Genomic DNA, 18,518 nt, shown 5'->3' on the forward strand with positions numbered 1-18,518 from the left:
GTCGTGAGATATCGTAGAGGAGGCGAATGTCCCCGGTTGCGGCGGCTCTCTCTCCTTCGTCTGCCCACGCTCGCTTGTCCCGTCGACATGAGCGTTTTACTTCCTTCTCAAGAGCCGTGTATCGTTGACGGGCTAAGACTTTGGCTCCTCTGGTTTTCGATCGCTCTATCGCGGCTTTGGCTTCTCTTCGCTCCTCTATCTTCCTCCAGGTCTCATCGGTGATCCATTGTTTTCTCTGGGTGCGTAGTTCACCCAGATTGTTCTCGCTGGTGGCGATGAAGGCATTCTTGATGGCGGTCCATTGGTCTTCCACGCTGCCACCTTCCGGAATATCTGCAGCACGCGTCTCCAGTTCTTCAACGAAGGACCGTTTCACCGTGGCATCTTCCAGTCGGCGTGTGTTGAATCGTCGTCCAACTCTTTCCTCCTGCCGACGAATCCGCGCAATGCGCAGGCGTATTTCGCCGATGAGGAGGTGATGATCAGACGCGATATCGGCACTACGTTTATTCCGTACATCAAGAAGGCTCCGTTTCCATTTTCGGCTGATGCAGATGTGGTCGATTTGATTTTCTGTAAAGCCGTCACGGAGACCCACGTGACCTTGTGAACCGGTCGATGGGGGAGGAGCGATCCACGATCACCATGTCGTTATTACCACAAAATTCTGCGAACAGCTCTCCGTTTTCGCTCATTTCTCCGAGACCATGGCGTCCCATAATGCGCTCATGGTTCGAGTTGTCGGATCCGATCTTCGCATTGAAGTCGCCCAAACAGATCTTGATATCACCCTTCGGAATTCTATCTACGACGGCATTGAGTTGACTGTAGAAGTTCTCTTTGTCTTGCAGATCGGCAGCATCGGTTGGCGCATAACATTGGATTATAGTAAGGTTTCGGACCCGTGTTCTAAATCTGGCAACGATTATCCTTTCACTTATAGGTTCCCACTTCATAAGCGCAGAGTGTGCCTGAGCGCTTAGTAGGAAGCCAACTCCGCGATGCCGGGGAGCGTGTTCACCTCGTAAACCAGAGTATAGCAGAACTTGTCCCGACGGCGTTCTGTGTTCTCCAAAGTTTGGCCAACGGACTTCACTCAGTCCCAGGATCTCAAGCTTCATGCGGCGTGCCTCATTGGCAAGTTGTGCCAATTTACCCTGCTGGGCTAGGGTTAAAACGTTCCATGTTCCTATTCGTGTCCGTTGTTTCGCGCTAAGAGTCGTCGCCGTAAAATCAGTCCGTATTCTTTTATTATCGGATTCTCGAACAAATTGATGTTTCGGGAACAGTAGGTTGTTGGCCCAAGGTTCCCTATCCACCGGGATGGGGCTGCCATCTTAGGTATAGCTTCCGGGGAATAGCATTTCATACTCAGCCGCTGGATGCCAGAACAGACGCTGTTGGAGCCGCACCTCCTTGGTGGACAGACGCTCGATCAGTCGGGTCAAATTTGTTTAAAGTCCCACCCAACACCAGGACTAGGCTAGTGCGCTTTGAGCGGCACACGGTCGCTTTGATAGGGCCTGCTTGGGGACACATGCAGCTTTTTATAGAAGTTCAACAGAGCCCACTGTCGAACCCCACCACATCCTAGGCAGACCCCATAGTACGCACCCTCTCACTCTAGCTGATGTCAGAAGGACAACAGTGCCCAGGCTGCACTACCAGCTAAGTACGCAACCCTTAGCTGGCGGTCAATTGTCATCGGAAGACCCGTGGAAGCGTGAGTATTGGAACTTGTGAGGACCAGAGCTATGTTAGGCGCCCCTTCCCGGATGTCAACTCACCATTTCGCAGCCCCAGGATCCAACATCCGATTGAAAAAAAAAGTGCATTTCATGGCAATATTTTAGCTTCCGCTTATAGTTAAGAGAGCTCAATAAGATAGCAAACTATTGAGATCTTGAAGGGGCACTATCTTGTAACATACACATTTTATATCTAGTTCTTTGATCTGAGTTGATAGGTATGCGATTATGGTAATAGTAAAAGGAAAAAAATAGTTTTATAAAAATATTATTTAATATTTTTACAAATAAAATAATTCAAGCAGCATCAAGACACAAGTGTGAAAGTCGTATATTAATAGAAAGCGAAATAAACATAAAGCAAACATTGGTCGCTAAGGAAACGCTTGTGGTAATTTTTTATCGTCTTCAATATAAAAAAAGGGATATTTATGGATTTTTTTAAATTTTCAATGAAAATGCACAAAGGCTGCAGATTTGCTTCGCAACCAAGCCCGATGATCTCTGGAACCCAATATCTGACTGGAAAAAAAAGTATGGGTGCTATCGCGAAGCCATAGCTTTCGTACAAAAATGAAAGCGTGCAAATCGGATCACAGACTGTTGAGATCATTATGTGGCATTATTTTGTTAGTTTTCTGAAAATGCACTTAAGATTCGTATTTCACGAATATCTCTGAAATTAAATGTCCGATTGCAAAAAAAATTCAATGCGTTCAATGGCAAAGACATAGCTTTCGTTTAAAGATAAAATCATGCAAATCGGTTCACAGACGGCTGAGATCTAGATGTGACATTTTTTGTAACGCACACACGCACACACACACACACATACATACACATGCTCAGTTCGTCGAGCTGAGTTGATTGGTATATATGACTTGGGTCTCCGAGTCTCGGATAAAAAGTCGATTTTTCATGTGATCTTAATACCCTTCTTAGGGTGTAAGAAGGGTAAAAAGCCCTTAATGCTTGTCAAATTATGGCTTCAGAACCTTTAGACTCTAGATTTTAGTTCAGAAGCATATTCCTAACATATCATTCATTATTTTGTTTCGATTTTAGTTTGATTTGTTCATTCGACGTGTTATCCTGTTGATCTTTTGTCCCACAGCCCTTCATACACAGGCAGGCTTCAATTGGCTTTAATTTACTGATCGCAATACATATTATGTACAAGACAAAGTTTTGAAATAAAAAAAATACCCATTTGTCAAAACTTTATCAATAACGTTGAATAAATACATTCGTCATTGCTCACTTTTATTCGAGGTACCCCAGAGGTAAAAAAAATATCTTAGATTACGATTAGTGAAGAGTGAGAAGTGAGTAATGATAATTGCGAAATGGGAAGTGAGAAGTGAGAAGTCAAAGCCATTAGTGAGAAATGAGAAGTGGAAGTGAGAAGTGGAAGAATACCAAATTTTCAAACCGACTTATCTGCTTTTGTAAACAAAGATTTAAAGGTCGCGTCGATTTGTCGAATCTGAGAGCACTCCCTCGCAAACCAACACCATCAACACATAGGTGAAGACTTCGGCTACCTGTTGATGGCAGATAAGCAGGTAAGTCGTTTTGAAAATTTGGTATTGAACTGATAACTAAGAATTGAGAACTAAAAACTGAGAACCGAGACTTGAGAACTGAGAACTTATACTGCTTTTCCTCGCGTAACGGTCCCATTTGACTTTTCGTCACTTTTGAGTTAACCCAATGAATAGTGTTCAATTTTGATGTCCTTCCATAAATCACAATAAAAATTGCAATTTTGTATGTCCATGAGTGAAAAAATACCTTGTCATGTGCGTCCCAAATTGAAAGTACCCGCATAACAGTCCCACTAAGAATTTACATGACCTGATTGCACAAAGCTAAACAATGTTTCGATCAAACTCAATCGCTTCACGGTAATAGATCGAATGATGAACAACTCAGCAAAATATCAGCTTACTTTTCTCTCTTCCTTCCTCCTTCTTCGATCTTCCTTCTACCTTCTTCCCACTTTCATTCTCCTTCTTGCTTCTTTTTTCTTCCTTCTACGTTATTTCTTCTTCCTTCCTCTTTCTTTCTTAGTCCTTCTTCCTCCGTCTTTCTTCCTACTTTCATCTTCCTACTTTCTTCTTCCTTCTGTCTTTTTTCATCTTTATTCTTCAATCTTCCTTCTTTTTTCTTACTTTTTTCATTTCCTTTTTCCTTCTTCTTCCTTCTTTCTACTTCCTTCGCCCTTCTTTCTTCTTCCTTTTCATTCACTTTTTCCTTTTTTCTTCTTCCTTCTTCATTCTACCTTCTTCGATCTTCCTTCTTTCTTCTTCTTTCTTTCTTCTTCCTTCCTTCTGTTTCCATCTGTCTATTCTTTCTTCCTTTATCTTTCTTCCGTCTTCCTTCTTCTTTCTTTCTTCTTCCTTCTTACTTTTTTTCTTCTTCTTTCTTCTGCTGTGAAAAATCAAGTTAACCGGTAAATTAAAGAATACCAACCGTGTAAAAAAATATTGGGTGTATATTCTTCCATCTTCTTTCTTCGTTATTCCTTTTTTCTTCTTCCTTCCTTCTTCAATCTGCTTTCTCCCCTTCTTCAGTCTTACTTCTTCGTTCTTACTCCTTCCTTCTTTCCTTCTTCCTTTTTCGTCCTTCCTTCTTCGTTCTTCCTTGTTCATTCTTCATTCTCACCTCTCGCTTCGTTTTTCTTGCTACACGCCTATCACTTCTCACCTTTCGCATCTTACTTCTCGCCAATCACTTCACACTAATCATTTCTTATTTTTTACTAGTCACTTCTTACTTCTCACTTCCCACTATACGCTTCTTACTTTTTACAACTCACTACTTTCCTCAAACATCTCATTTCTCACTGCTACTTTTTACTACACACCAATTACTTTTTACTTCGAACATCTCACTGTTCATTTTTTTAAATTTTATTATAGTGATTTTTGAGTAAGTTACAAACCACTTGTCATAAGACGAGTTTGTACAATCCCGAGTCAAGTACGAGACACTGAAGACGACCTTACTGTTGAGGTCGAAATACGTATCTGTCAAGGTACAATTAAGTGGTGGAATTAAATGGGATTGTACAAACTCGTCTTATGACAAGTGAAGACATTCCACTAAAAAGCTCAAAATAATTTTCTTAATAAGTTACAAAGTTCATCACTTGGGTCTCACTTTTCACTTATCGTCTTATCAGCCTTCCTAACCCTGATATTATCCAAGCTGTTTGAAAAGGCGATGTCGAGAAGGCATTAGACAATGTATGGCATAATGGTCTGGTGTACAAACTACAACGCTACAATCATCCCAGCTTAGGTGCAAATCATCAATTACTATCAGTCGACAAGGACAATCCGGTTCTTAATCAGCGGAGCAAGTTCCGAAGCGCACGACATCATCTATGGTGTCCCCTAGGGAAGTGTTCTCGGGCCCCTGCTGTTCAACCTGAAATGCCAGAACCGCTAGAAGGCGACATTCTGACAACAGAGTCGAATGACACTTCTCTTGTCTACAAAGGTAGAGTGATCAGAGCACTAGTGGCAAAATTCCAATGACCTGGACGTCCTGACATAATACCTCACTAGCTGAAAGATTTGTATCAACGCGGCAAAGGCCTAGGTCATCATCTTCCCTCACTCTAAATCCCCTAAACATGTTTCACCAGTAAAATAAGCTAACGAGGCCGTGTACCTTGGCTTGACCCTCGACAGCAAACTTATTTTCAGGCAAAAGATTAACAAAACGGTGACGAAGTGTTACGTTTTGTTGAAATTATTGAACCCTTTGATCAACCGTCGGTCGTCATTTTCCCTGAAAAATAAGCTTCCTGTCCTGTCTACAAGCAAATCATCCTCACTGTGGCCGTGTATGGGAGAGCTGCGCAGAAACCCATCATCTGAAACTTCCAACAAGTTCAAAACAAGTTCCTGAGGTTGATCCTCAACACTCCTCCAAGAATACGAACTTCTGAGGTCCACCGTCTTACACGAACTACACGAACACGAGCATTTCGGTGAGTGTAAGGAAAGGTTATAAGTTCTTTTGCTACGTACAATACCTTATACTGTAATACCTGTAATACCTAATACTGTATAATTTTCTCTTATTTAGCAAAAAACACAAAACAAATTATTATAAAAATCAATCAAAAAGGGGCCAACCACTTAAATTGTTAACAAAACTCTGCAGAACTCACAAATAAAAAAAAAGAATTTTTGGTCAAAAAAAGTTAAAATGCAGAAGTATTGGCTTTATAATCTAAGTTGTTCCTTCATCTTTTACAATAAGGGTTTGGGTGGGTGTACCAATTGTCGCAATACATAAGAACAACTTTTTTTTTTTAATTAGTAAAAGGCATGTGGGTGAACTTTATATATCATGCGAAAGGTTTTACTTCCTGCTCCATAGAACAGCTGTGAAAACCACAATTTGCCACAACAAAATTTGTTATTATCCTCAAAATTTATTAATCCATAATAGGAACGCATGCACCAGTTGTGGCACTATTCTTAATTTTGATTCCTTATTTGGCAAATCCCATTGTTTTCTTATGGGATTGGCCAAATTGGGACCACTAATGCGACAACTGGTTCAAAGGACGTCAAATATTAAGCAAAATCAATTTTTACAATTATGCTTTGCTTGTTTTGGAGGAAATCAAAGGTGTTATCGTATCATATGAATATACTTTATCGATATGAACTTGGTTTGCGGCGGCCATTTGGCATATAAAGCACTAGTGCGACAACTGGTGCTATAGCCACAACTGGTACATCTAGCCTATATGTTTTCTAGAAAAAAGAAAAACTTTTTATAGAAGATCCTGAGACCCATAGAGTAATGCGGGACGAAAGCATCGGTGTGGTAATAGTACTAGTTTGATTTTAAGAAGTGAAAACAAAAGACAATCCGACTAGACTAAACCCTTTCGATTACTTTAAACTTTTTCGGTTATTAAAAAACTTATGAATAAGATGTTAGGATCATATCATATGTTAGATCAACCGTATAACCATCCATTTAATGTTAGCACGAATATTACTCGGCTATTAACCACTGCAATCGGCTTGGTTTGGAATATCTAACCAGGAAATATTATATACCAATAAGTGTAGTTTCATCAAATTACTGAATCTGTAGAAATGATGAATTTATTCATCCAGAGACATGGCGGACCATCAGCGGCGACTTGGGAGTTCCACTGTCCATAAAAAAAATATCTTCAACATAAAATAAACATATTTGCTCATTCTATCCACTCTTCTGCATCGCTATGAACGCCAGAACGACGAACAAAATCAAAAATGAGAAAGTTGTGAGTTGAAAGACCTAAAATTTGCAACAACTTGGCTGTTTTACTCTTCAAACGTCTACTTACACATTAGATGATCCACAACTATTTTATTCTAAGAAATTGAGTATTTTCTGTTAAACTTACTTATGTTAACTGTGCTATCACCGAATATATAGATCCGTAGATTAGCTTTCATCAATCATTGACTCCATTCTGCCTTTGTATACTTTCGTTATGAACCCGATCACCATGCTTTATTGGACCCCAACACACTTCTTCGCACCTGGTACGGTTTGGCACGTATAACTCAGAGTCGATGTGCCCAACGCATCAACAAATGACCATTACAATCGTAGCACTAAGGTTTAGTAGATGATGGTGCGGATCGTCCTCTATCGCACGATAAGAGGTCCAAAAGGGGAATGGCACTCGCGAAATTCCGAAATGTGACGAAATAAGAGAGTTGTTGAAGTCAAAGTCCGTTCGAACTCGCGCGCGCGCACGTTCATCAAAAGCCGTGCTATCTCGTGCCGCGCCAAACACTGAATAGATGGAAACACGTTTTTGACCAACATTGTCCAACAACAGCACATGCCGTTCCGAACGACCACCGACCACCAACCATCGGCAATTGATAGCCGGCAAGTCGGGCGCTGACCCAACCACTTAGCGAGGTCTTCACTTTCATCAGTGTGTTGGACCACTGGATGAGATTGCTGAAAATGAACCATAGCTTCGGCTCTCTGGTATTGAATTCTTAGAATTAAATCTGATAAGTTCTGAGATAATAAAGAGGACTTATTCGAGCGTCGGGTGTACATTCTCTGTTAATTATTATTCGTCTTTTTAAGAACTGTTTTCGTAAATTATCTAATATTTACTTGGCAACCTGTTCTTGATTCACAGCAGCAAAACCGACTCAATATAAAAACGCTTATTGATCTATGAAAATCAAATAATTTGGTCATCATTGACAAATGGGATCTTCTTTGGTTTGACGAGTGATGAAGATAAAGCCCAGTTATTTTCCTCTTATTTCAAGGTTAATTAATCTCCATACAAACAGCTGAATTAATGGATTGTTTTCAGACAAATTATCAAACGTGTCGCCGATAGTGATTGAAGTGTTTTTGTATATTCATTGCTGTATTTGCTTCCTTTCTTGACGTGTAACGCTATAGCTTAGACAGTTAAAAAACCGCGTCTATTATATAGGGTCATGGGAGGTAATGTTAGCCTAGGACATAACGTTGGCTTCTTACGGATTTTAAAAACGATTTATAGCGAATAATGCACCAACCTTCCATGGGCCGAAAAAGCATTCAATACCGGAGCTAAGATTTGGAAAGTTTGCCGAACATTAACTCCATTCCGTTCTAGACTTTTGATGGCTTCAATAAGATATTGTGTACAACTATTGTTGTTTTTGACTACTTGGCGTAGTAGCCAAAGGTAAGCAAGCCGTCTTATTTTGGTTGGAGTTTCAATATATGAAGATTTACAACGACAAATATGCTCAACCACAGCTGACCGCATATTAGGTTAAGGTTTGAGCCATATACCCTATAAAGATGAAGGTTAGATTATTGGCTCGTTGTAATTCTGAAACAAAAATGTTTGGAAATTTCCCTGATAAAACGTGTTTCAATTAGAATGCAAATAAATAGGGGAACGGTTCAGCACTTCATCCCATAACTCCTAATTCCATCCCATCAAAAACAAAGCAATGAAAAGAAATTTGGTTTGTTTCTTATTTTTGTGATTTTTTCACCAGTGAGCGTGTTAGCAAAAAGAAGCGACGTGATTGGTGCTGTATTTCTTTGTTTTGCGATGAGATGAATATATGTTCAGTGAGATGAAAATCGGAACAGTTTCCCTATAAGAAAGAATTACCGAACTCATTAAAGTTATTCATATACGGCCCATTCACAGATTATTATTCTACATTAGTTTTTTGGAATTTATTTGTTTGCCTTTCTCGTACAAAAAGTACAAAAAAGCAACGAAAGGCTATCATTTCACTCCCAAATTGAACTTTTGATAGAAAGCTTGAAGATCTTTTTCTTCTTCAGTGGCTCTACATTCCATCTGGAACTTGGCCGGCTTTTCAACTTAGTATTCTATTCGCATTTCCTCAGTTATTAATTGAAAGCTTTCCTATGCCCGCCATTGCATGAGTATGTATCTTGTGTGGCAAGTACAATGAATATACCCAGGATGTCGAGCAAGTTTTCAACCCGAAAACTTCCTAGACCGGACCGGGAATCGAACTTGCCATCTCCAGATTGGCAATCCTACGCCTTTACTTGCAAGGCTACTAAAGACCCCGTGGAGCTACTGGAGCTTGGAGATCCATAGTGTTATATACTAATCAATTCAGCTCGACGAGGAAATGTCTGTCTGTCAGTGTGTATGAGTGTGTGTGTGTGTGTGTGCACAGATGCTATAAAAAAACATTAGCAACTTTCCAACTTTCCATATAGTAATTCTAAACAAATTCTCTCACAGTAAGCTGCATTTCATAGAGGATAAAACATAGATGATCGCTATTGAATTACACGACCATTGTGAATCGCCAAAAATAAATAATATTAAAATAAAGTGGAGACAAAGTAATACAGCGCACGAATCTGCTATAAAAATTCCTTCCTCCTATGAAATTTTCTCACGAATGTCATCTTCTGAAGACTTTTGGGGCTTTTCATAACGCGTGTTTTGCTATAAGAATATCGTCTGTATCTTTTTCCGTTGTCGAATTATATTAATTTATTTGAAAAAACATGGTTTTAGTAAAATTGGTAAAACTTGAGATAAAAAAACATATCCCCAATTTTTTGACATAATAAAGATTATTAATTTATCTTTCAAATGCCGTGTAAACATATTTTTTTGGTCTGCCCTAACCGGAGATATCAACTTATGAAAAAAATGTAATTTTGACAGAAAAACGATTATAACTTTTGATCGGAAAAAGATATTGTGCATATTTACCCATCTAAAGTTGCATTTTTTTGAGCTCTGAAAGTCACCTGAAGACGACTTTTTCGAGAAATCTAAAACAAAAAAATTAGATCAAAAATACTGTTTTTTGAGGTACACCCTAATCCAATTAGGTAAAATTGCTCTAAATCAGCCAACTTAAGAGCTACAGAAAAGTTTTTTAGCAAAATTGATTGGAATAAGCTACGCTACAACTTTGTAGAACATAACATGTCAATATTCCAAGAAATAAAAAAAATATTTCCTAATTTTTTTTATATGATGGGCCACCCTATTTTTTGGTAAAACCATAATGATGGCCTTACTATTTCGAACAATATTGTAGAACAACAGTTTTTTCTAAAAAATATAGTTTTGGCGTAAAATTCATCTTTCCGCGTAAATCTGTATCCTGGACCATAGTGCAATCGTTTATAGGAAAGAACAGTCCAATATGCACCCCTAAAGTTGCTTTCGATGTTTTCACTAATATAAACAAGAATACCGAACCATTTCAACGTGTAGATGCAACAGCTACGCTTCACGATCCCAACGCGCACTTGGAGTTTTCAAAAGGAAAGTGCTGCGTACCATCTATGGTGGGGTGCAGACGGCGGACGGTACGTGGATGAGGCGAATGAACCACGAGTTGCATCAGCTATTGGGAGAACCATCCATCGTTCACGCCGTGAAAATTGGAAGACTGCGATGGGTCGAGCACGTAGCCAGAATGTCGGACAGTAATCCGGTGAAAACGGTTCTCGACAACGATCTGACGGGAACAAGAAGGCGAGGAGCACAGCGGGCTAGGTGAATCGATTAGCGACGTGCAGCCATATGGACCGAGCTGGATGGAGAAGACGTTTGTGTACTGCAAAGGCCACTCCGGCCTTAGTCTTGTAATAAATAAAATAAACGTTTCACGATGATCTCTTACACAAAACAACAAGATCTTTGGCACATTCTAACGCACTTAAAATATGTTCAAAAAATGGGCCTTGGGCAAAACTCCCGAAAGGTGGTGAAACATGACTCATTTGCATGTGAAATAAGCTGCATGTGAAAGGAGCTCAAGAATAAATAACTTTTTTGCCTTTCTCGTACAACAAAGTTGTACCGAAAGGCTATCATTTCACTCTGAAAACGAACTTTTTACAAGAACATCTGATAGTAAAGTTTCTTATACCATTCGACTTAGTTTGATGAATCGAAGTGATGTCTGTGTGTGTGTGTATGTATGTGTGTGTGTATGTTTGTGTGTGTGTATGTTTGTGTGTCTGTATGATCACTTTTTCAACCTCAAAAACTCACACGATTTTCATGTACTTAGACTTAACTGATTTTAACGCAACAAGTTGCATTCCACAGAGCCACGCTTCTAGTTGCGTGGTGTTTGATTTCATCAAGATTGATTAGTGATGTCTGAAGTGTGTGTATGTATGTGTGTGTGTATGTTTGTGTGTGTGTATGTTTGTGTGTCTGTATGGTCACTTTTTCAACATCAAAAACTCACACGATTTTCATGTACTTAGACTTAACTGATTTTAACGCAACAAGTTGCATTCCGCAGAGCCACTCTTCTAATTACCTGCTATTTAATTTCATCAAGATTGATTAATGCGTTTGCAGCTGACAAGGAAAATGGTTTAGGCAGTTTTCCATTTTTTCCCATATAATCGGGACTACGAGCATTGAGCAGCTACCATGCTATAATATAAATTACTTTCGGTCGATGGGTTAGAAACCTCGCTATGGCAATATCGATAACGCTAACGCAACGAGCAAAGCGTTAAAGAAAATTTCACGAGCGTCATAACTTGATTATAACATAATGTATTATGCTTATTTTACAGAAAAACAAAATTGCCAACATTTTTGGTAGATAGGAATTGGAAAAAAGAAAGGCATCGTCACCGCTAGGTGGATTAATTTGGTTTTTTTTTAACTAATTTTATTTGCTTATTATCTAATACATGTATTCATCTCTTAGACTAGGTGTTTCGTGTTTTCTTAACACTATCATCCTTGATAAGGAAATTATTTTGAGCTTTTTAGTGGAATGTTTTCACCTGTCATAAGACGAGTTTATACCATCCCATTGAATTCCACCACTTAATTGTATCTTGACAGATACGTATCTCGACTCGACTCAAGTACGAAACACTGTACGAGTCAAGTACGAGACACTGAAGACGGCCTTACTGTTGAGGTCGAAATACGTATCTGTCAAGATACAATTAAGTGGTGGAATTCAATGGGATGGTATAAACTCGTCTTATGACAGGTGACTATCATCCTTATTTACTATGTTACATTTTTAGTTATTATTAATGCATTTCAATTGCCTCTGGCAGTTAGGATTTTTCTTACAACATACAACATGGCAGGTCTAAAAATTTGTTTGTAAATCAAAAGTTTATTCTTAAGACAAAGTTTTGATTTTCTGTTCATAAGTAGACACTTAACATATTTGTTACATTTGGGATGAATGCCTTCAATGTGACTTTTAAAAGTTAATTTTTGATCTAGCAGAAGTCCTAAATATTTAGCTTCGCTAAACCAATTAATTGGAACCCCATTCATAGTGACAATATGTCTGCTAGAAGGTTTCAAATAAGAAGCTCTCGGCTTATGTGGGAAAATTATAAGCTGAGTTTTGGAAGCATTCGGAGAAATTTTCCATTTTCGCAAGTAAGTGGAGAAAATATCCAAACTTTTTTGCAATCTACTACAAATGACACGAAGGCTTCGCCCTTTGGCTGAGAGACCTCTGTCATCTGCAAACAAAGATTTTTGACACCCTGGTGGTAAATCAGGTAAGTCAGAAGTAAAAATGTTATACAAAATGGGCCCCAGTATGCTGCCTTGGGCAATCGCGAACACCAGCTCTTACAGGTAATCTATCAGATTAAGAATTCTGATAGTTTACCTGCAGTGAGCGATCTGATAAATAATTTTGGATCAGTTTAATAATGTACAGAGGAAAATTAAAATTCCTCAATTTTACAATCAAACCTTCATGCCAAATACTGTCAAATGCTTTCTCTATATCAAGAAGAGCAACTCCAGTCGAATATCCTTCAGATTTGTTAAGCCGAATTAAATTCGTTACTCTTAATAACTGATGAGTGGTTGAATGTCCATGGCGAAAACCAAATTGCTCATCAGCAAAAATAGGATTGTCATTAATATGAACCATCATTCTATTTAAAATAATCTTTCCAAACAGTTTGCTTAATGAAATAAGCAAACTGATTGGGCGATAACTAGAAGCCCCAGCTGGATTTTTGTCCGGCTTCAAAATTGGAACAACTTTGGCGTTTTTCCATTTATCTGGGAAGTATGCCAATTGAAAACATTTGTTAAATAAATTAACCAAAAAGGATAAAGAGCTCTCAGGAAGAAATCTCTCTCTCAGTAGAAAATACCATCATCACCCGGGGCTTTCATATTTTTAAATTTTCTAGTAATAGATCTCACTTCATCCAAATTAGTTCCCAACGAAGGGTCAAAAACATTATCTTGGTTGAGAATGTCTTCGAAGCTCCGTGTAACCTGATCCTCAATTGGACTAGTGAGACCTAGACTAAAAATATGGGCACTCTCGAACTGCTGAGCAAGTTTTTGAGGCTTTTCGCCATTTGTTAATAAAATTTTATTTCCCTCTTTAAGCGCTGGAATTGGCTTTTGAGGTTTTTTAAGAATTTTCGTTAATTTCCAAAAGGGTTTAAAACTGGGATCCAACTTCGAGACATTATTCTCAAAGTTGGTATTTCTCAGAATAGCGAAACGTTTTTTAATTTCATTTTGCAAATCTCGCCAAATAACTTTCAACGCGGGATCGCGAGTTCCTTTCGCTTTACATTTTTAAGACGGATCAGTAGCTGAAGATCGACATCAATAATAATGGAGTTGAATTTAATTTCACATTTAGGAATTGCAATGCCTCTGGCTTCGACAATTAAATTTGTCAAAGATACGAGAGCATTATCAATATCACTTTTGGTATCGAGAGGAATATCAACATCAAAATTCCTATCGATATACGTTTTATATAAATCCCAATCAGCTCTATGATAATTAAAAGTAGAGCTGATTGGATTATAAATGGCTTCTTGTGAGATTTAAAACGTCACAGGAAGGTGATCAGAGTCAAAGTCAGCATGAGTTACCAATTGGCCACACAGCTGACTTGAATCCGTTAAAACCAAATCAATTGTCGAAGGATTTCGAGTGGATGAAAAACAAGTTGGTCCATTGGGATATTGAATAGTATAATATCCCGCAGAACAATCTTCAAATAATTTTTTTCCGTTGGAATTGCTTTGAGCATTATTCCATGAACGGTGTTTGGCATTGAAGTCACCAATTACGAAGAATTTTGATTTGTTGCTAGTCAGAATTTGAAAATCAGCTTTCAACAAATTCTTTTGCTGCCCATTGCATTGAAAAGGCAAGTAGGCTGCAATGAAGTTTCCTTCATTGCAGCCTACGTGTCCAAAATTTGTTTCAACAGAAACTCCCAAGGTTTCAAAAACTTTGGTTTCGAACGAGGAAAATAATTTATGTTTGATACGTCTATTAATGACAATGGCGACCCCACCACAGGCGCTGTCAAGACGATCATTTCTGTAGATAAAATAATTTGGATCTCTTTTAATGGAGAGTCCTGGTTTTAAATACGTTTCAGTTATAATGGCAATATGCACATTATGAACTGAAAGAAGTTGAATAATTCATCTTCCTTACCCTTTAGAGAGCGGGCATTCCAATTTAGAACTTTCACACAAATATTTGGATCCATTAAAACGGAGTCCGATAACAATTTTTTGTATGTACTTTATATCAACCTGAACAGCTTCAGGTATGGTATTTGCTTTGAACATTGCATCAATCATGTGATGCAATTCTCGCTTAACTTTTCAAAAGGACCTAAGTAACATTTTTTTCATGAATTAATTTGAGTACTGCATTCAAGAGCTTTCATGTTTTTTCTGTTGATTGCGCTATTCAAATTAATTCATGAAAAAAATGTTACTTAGGTCCTTTTGAAAAGTTAGGCGAGAATTGTTCAGTTATAAAATCAAAATCGGAAGCATACAGGCTACCTGCAGCAGCAACATGACCGTTATTTTCCGTTGGGACATGGGTATAAACCTCATTTTGAGAAGAGAAATGTTGTCTACCAGCAGCGATGATTGCATACGTGGGTACTGAAGTGCTTGTGGGAATTTACTGAAGTGCTTGCTACCTGTTGAGGAGCAGCAAAATTTGTTCGTGAATTCTCGCTTAACTTTTCAAAAGGACCTAAGTAACATTTTTTTCATGAATTAATTTGAATAGCGCAATCGACAGAAAAACATGAAAGCTTTTGATTGCAGTACTCAAATTAATTCATGAAAAAAATGTTACTTAGGTCCTTTTGAAAAGTTAAGCGAGAATTTTGGTGGGTGTGTGGTACTACATAATAAACATAAACAGAGCATGCCACGTTGTAGCATTGTATTCATGGCAAGTATTCACGCATCGTAGCAACCCAGAATATCTCTTCCCCAGTGAGCTCCAAGCAATCTGACAGGTAAGACGTGCTTACTCAAGTGGTTCCTTTTCACAGCATCATATTAGATTTCCATAGTGGGAATGAATTGTTCGACTGGTAACTGGTTTCGAATTTTGAGCGTTTGAAAAATTTCTATCCGTCGAATCTGGGATCCGATTGGAATTTCCCGTCATCAATTTTGCACGGGAATTCAAAACTTTTTTGCGTGAAGGGCATTCCCAGAAATTGGATTTATGATTGCCCCCACAATTTGCACATTTAAATTTATTGGAATCTTCTCTCACGGGACATGCGTCCTTGGCGTGAGAGGTTCCACCACAAATCATGCATTTAGCATCCATGTGACAATGTTTGGTTCCATGACCCCACTTTTGGCACTTACGGCACTGGGTGGGGTTTTGGAAATTTCCCCCAGGCCTGTGGAAGTGTTCCCATGTAACACGGACATGGGACATAATGCAAGCTTTTCATATTATTTAGTTCACTTTTGTTAAAATGAACTAAATAAAATTCTTGAGAAATGCCTCTCTGGGAAGTACCAGGGTGGGATTTCTTTTTCATCTTAATTACTTGGACTGGTGAAAATCCAAGTAATTGAGAAATTTCAATTTTAATCTCATCCAGTGATTTATCATCACTGGGGAGACCTTTCAAGACGACTTTGAATAATCGCTCAGTTTTGTCGTCGTATGTGAAGAATTTATGGCGCTTCTCAGTTAAATACTGAAGAAGACGTTTGCGATCGTCAAAGGATCCAGGCAAAACGCGGCAGTCACCCTTCCTAGCGATCTGAAATGAAACCTTGATCCCCTGAAGGTTACTCAAAATCTCATTCCAAAAGCCAGAAAACTCGGCAACAGATACCACAATTGGCGGAATTCGTTGTTTCTTCGCATGAATCGAATCACCTGGGCTAGAGGTAGATTCGATTTCCTCAATTTCGTCATTAATCAAATCGAACTGATTGCTCAGTTCGATAGGAGAAGAAATAATGTCAACGTTAGATTTAGAAGGAATATCTGAAGTCTCTTTAAATCGACGGTAAATTCTTCTCCGACATCACGAACGTCCGCACTTACCGCAGTGCGAATATTGAATCCGACCACTACCTCGTTGCAGTATGCCTGCGCTCAAAACTCTCGAGGGTGAACAACACGCGTCGAAGTTGGACGCCGCGGCTTAACATTGGGCGGCTACAAGACACTAGACTAGCACAAGAATACGCGCAGCAGCTGGAAGTGGCACTCCAACGGAAGAGCAGCTGAGCGCAGCGTCTCTTGAAGATGACTGGAGAGATATTCGATCCGCCTTTGGTAGCACCGCAACCGCTGCACTTGGCACGGTGCGCCCGGATCAGATAAACGACTGGTATGACGGCGAATGTGAGCAGTTAGTTGAGGAGAAGAATGCAGCATGGGCGGTGCTGCAACACCGCACGAGGGCGAACAGGGCACGATACAAACGGGCGCGGAACAGACAAACTCGATTTTCCGGAGGAAAAAGCGCCAGCAGGAAGATCGAGACCGCGAAGAGACGGAGGAACTGTACCGCGCTAATAACGCACGAAAGTTCTATGAGAAATTAAACCGTTCACGTAAGGGCCACGTGCCACAGCCCGATATGTGTAAGGACATAAACGGGAACCTTCTTACGAACGAGCGTGAGGTGATCCAAAGGTGGCGGCAGCACTACGAAGAGCACCTGAATGGCGATGTGGCAGACGAAAATGGACCTGGGGGAACGCGCGCAGGACATCCCAAGCAGCACAAATTGTTTCACTACTGAACATTTCACTGTGTTGCAACTATTCGGAAAGAAACAATCTTTGCGTATGTTGCATCAAATATAACTCTCTTGCAATGTAAAAAGCGCAAGAGGTGGAGCCTACGGAAACATCCTTCGATTGCAGTAAAATTGCAATCATGTTGCAAAATACTACAGCGGAAAAAAATAAAATAAAAATATAAAAGTGGATTTGATTTATGGAACTTTTGGTCGATAGTCCTTTACTCTACCACAGCACCATTCAACACTTCGAAGGGACTGCATGTTAGCTCACAAAAAAACCATACGATTATGAAGTTTTGTACTCGGGTTTCCTGTTACTTGATTGCACCATCACAGGAAAAAAATTGAGTTGTCAAAACATTGAACGATGCTAAATTAAACATGAGGACACACTTATCTGCAACTTAATTTAAACAAACAACTAAATTTTGAAAGACGCATTGAAGTTACATGGTAAGAACATGCAACTTAATGATTTTGTTTCGTGTTTGCAACATGAAGTGCAGTATTCTTTGGTTGTTTGTTTCCAAATGTCAAACACGTACTGCATTGCAATTTTAATGAAACATTGATCAGAATTCGAACGTTTTTGACATCTTGATGCAACTTTTTCGTGCTTTGATGTTTTTCCAGTGACTTTAATATCTGTAGATTAAAAAAACACCTTAATTAAGATTAAAAAAAAGTGACTTTAATGAAACTGAATAGAAACAAGGTGCTTTTAGGAAGATGTTGCGTGTAGGTAGAAGATGTTGCATTCCCAAGTAGGATAATTCTACCGGCTCCGGATCTCCAGGAAATCCAGGAGGAGATTGGCCGGCTGAAGAACAACAAAGCCCCTGGGGTTGACCAACTACCAGGAGAGCTATTTAATCACGGTGGTGAGGCACTGCCTAGAGCGCTGCACTGGGTCATTACCAAGATTTAGGAGGAGGAGGTTTTGCTGCAGGAGTGGATGGAAGGTGTCGGGTGTCCCATCTACAAAAAGGGCGATAAGCTGGATTGTAGCAACTACCGCGCAATCACATTGCTGAACGCCGCCTTCAAGGTACTCTCCCAAATTTTATGCCGTCGACTAGCACCAATTGCAATGGAGTTCGTGGGGCAGTACCAGGCGGGTTTTATGGACGAACGCTCCCCCACGGGCCAGATGTTCGCC

General features: G+C 39.3%; 1 protein-coding gene across 2 annotated transcripts in view; it reads right to left on the reverse strand.

Moving 5' to 3' along the window:
* LOC134211039 (anion exchange protein 2) overlaps positions 1–18,518 on the reverse strand; it is a 270,760-nt gene that overhangs the window by 235,798 nt on the left and 16,444 nt on the right. The window contains exon 1 of one of the 2 annotated variants that reach the window (XM_062687582.1): positions 7,177–7,563. The exons of the other annotated variant lie outside the window; for it this stretch is intronic. The gene's annotated coding sequence lies outside the window, so the exon portion shown is untranslated. Of the gene's footprint in view, positions 1–7,176; positions 7,564–18,518 lie in introns of those variants that run through there. 2 annotated transcript variants of the gene reach the window in all.

Source organism: Armigeres subalbatus, chromosome 2, assembly GCF_024139115.2.
Source record: "Armigeres subalbatus isolate Guangzhou_Male chromosome 2, GZ_Asu_2, whole genome shotgun sequence".
NCBI classification, from domain to species: Eukaryota; Metazoa; Arthropoda; class Insecta; order Diptera; family Culicidae; genus Armigeres; species Armigeres subalbatus.